Genomic DNA, 3,048 nt, shown 5'->3' on the forward strand with positions numbered 1-3,048 from the left:
GTGCGTGTGTGCGTGCGTGCGTGCGTGCGTGTGTGTTGCACGTGTGAGTGAAATGACCGACATACGTGTGGACGACACCCGCGCGTCCGTGCGACGATATCGCATATGTATAAGTCGCACCGAATTTACGATCTTCCCCATCGTGCAAAGCAATAGCTCTCAACGCGTTTGAAAACTGCGCATTTTGCGCCTGCAGTACTCTTTCTGTCGGCGAGATATAGACCATCGCAGTCTATTCGCCATTACGATTCGGTCAGTCATACCAGCTGAAAGTGAATGTGATCGACCGACAGAGCGTATGCACGGACACAGCGTGCTCGATTATAGCAACGGGGGGTTTACTTTAGTTAGCTTTACTTAGCTTTACTTGCCCAGCTCGCGCGCTTCGGGGGTTTGTTTTTTAATGATCTAAAACCTGCTTTTTACGGCGTTGAGGCATTGTTGTCGGGTGTGTGTCGCTCGTTTCCAGGTGTCGTCTTCGACCATCTGATGACATCGGCACTGTCGCAACTGCCGCGACGTTTACGCCTGATGTTCTCTATGTGGAGTGAGTGAATGAGGACGTATAGTACTCTGGGTGCGGGTGGGGTAAAGTGAGAGAGGAGTAAATGAGGACGTACTGCAGAGGTGTAGGTAAAGTGAGAGAGGAGTAAATGAGGACGTAGTACTGGGGGCGGAGAAATGTGGGTGAGGATTAAATTAAGACGTATAGTACTAGGGGGTCGGCTAGAGCTAAAGGGGGAGGGGATGGCTTCTAGACCGATCGTAATTATGGGAGAGACCATGCGAGCGAGGTGGGGTTGAGAGTGGAGAGACGCGTGAATGCATGGGAGGCTACTGCTAAAAGCTATATTGGTAGAATTTACTAGGGCGGCACATACCGCAGCCTACATGTCCGAGCAAAGCTCGTCTATTCTACACCGCAAGATTCGTCGATACGGATCAGGTGCGGTCTGACTTTACATGCTCGGCTATTGTGTGAGCCGCACACACACGTAATCCCGCGCTATTATCGTTCCCAGGATTGAAAGTAGAAGTAGTGGATCGCGCACTGTTCCGTATAGATAACGGCATCCGCACGCGCCGACAAATATCGGACGTAATTTATCCGGCGCACCGATTGATTGATTTGCTCTGATAAATCTATTGACGAACGGCGGCCCGCGGACGACGGAGCAAACAGACCCAGATGCCACATGCGCACAGAGAAAAAAATGTGGAAATTGGATTCCCGAGCGACGCGTATAAGGCCACCGAGAGTGGTCGAACAATGGTGACATTGTGACGCTATATCGTAGTTCGTAAGCCGCGCGTATACGCCAGCGCGCGCGCGAGCCGTAACTCGTCGGAATGTACTCCGTAATAAAATTTCCGATGTGATTTATCGCGCGCACATCTAGAGAGCGCCCCTCGCGTGCTCAGGCCAGCCAGCATCATCATCACATCGACCAGCGTTTTCACCACGCGCGCACGTACACAAGTCTAATAGTCAGCTACAGAACGCTAGCGCACGAAATAATCTAGGGAGGCGGAGACGAGCGACGATGGAAGATTGATGAGAGATGAGTAGTACAGGGGGGCATTACCGGAAAGACGTTGATAAGTAGGAGATAGAGAAGTAGGAGACGCGAAAGAGAGATGAGCAATGTAGGGCGGTTTAAAATGAGGAGTGCGTATCGTGTAGAAGTGAAAGATTAGTGTTGAGATATCTTGCACAAAACCGATAGATAGACATCGGAAGCAATCTGACAGGTTATAGGAAGAGGAAGCGGACGAAGGCGAAATACGAAAGAACGTTCGGCGTGACAGAGAAGTACGTACCGAGCATTATCGTGCTAGTCGCACCGCAAAAGAAGCAGAAGCAAGAAGACCTCAACCCAGTTATACCCAACAAACCCTCGGTGCGCTACAACACAGACAGCATGGGGGAAAACGCACCCAGGTGATAATAATGCATCTCCATTCTCCCTACTATGACAGTCCTTCCAAGCTTCTCCTACTCTACCTACTCTCGTATTTATAACATAAACAGTGCCGCACGCGACCGAGAGCGACTGCGCATGCGCGGCAGCCGCCGCGTAGCCGTGGGAGAAAATTCGACTGCCGATTCTTAATGGACGGCGTCACTTAACGCGCTAAGCCCGTATTAAGCAGCACGGTACCGCACTCACGTCGGAAGCCGAGAAAGAATTTCGGAATGCCACCACGATGAAAAGCGGCCCTCTCTCTCCTCTCATATTTCTAGGTCGGTAGCCGAAGCGTAGCGAGAGGTGCGAGATTGTAGGCACAGAGGCATCACAGTCGTCGGTCGGCGGGCAATCAGCATGGAAGCTTGAGTGGAGAGTAGTTAGTAATTTTCCGACGAGAGATAGCGGGGTAGAGGGGGAGGTGGGAGAGTAAGGGAAGGAAAGAGGGTGGAGGAGATCGAGAGACAGATCGGGAAAGTGAGAGAGGGAATGAGTAAAAAAGGAGAAATAAAGAGAAATGAAGTATAAGAGAGAGAGAGAGAGAGGGGGTAGACGGAGAAAGAGCAAGCGGGCGAGCGAGCGAGAGAGAGAGAAATATGGAGAGCGGAAGAGAAAGAAATAGAGAGAGAGAAAGGGGCGAGAGGTAGAGAGAGAAACAGAAAAAGAGAGAGAGAGAGAGAGAGGGTGGAACAAAGAGAGAGTTGGGGGAGCGAATGAGAAAGAAAAAAAGAGATGACGAGAGGAAGAGGTGGAGAGAGGGAGAGAGAGGAAGAGAAAGAATGTTAGAGTTAGAACAGCAGGTGTTAGCATGGGTGAGTGCCGGGTATATACGCGCATCCCTGCCGATAACAGGTACCCGGCGTCTCTTCCTCGCATGCACCGGCACTCGCTCACGCTTCGCCGATCCTCGTAAAGACACGCGCGTCGTTGACACAAAATAATACATGCACTCGCTTTACATGTCGGACACGCGATGTCGGCGTGTTACCATGGCGAGGTAGCATGGTAGACATCTTTGCTATGGTAAATGTCCCCCCCCCCTTTACATAGTTCATGGTCTTGGACATGTAGGTATAGCAGG

Source organism: Priapulus caudatus, unplaced genomic scaffold (genome assembly GCF_000485595.1).
Source record: "Priapulus caudatus unplaced genomic scaffold, Priapulus_caudatus-5.0.1 Scaffold58, whole genome shotgun sequence".
NCBI lineage: Eukaryota > Metazoa > Priapulida > Priapulimorpha > Priapulimorphida > Priapulidae > Priapulus > Priapulus caudatus.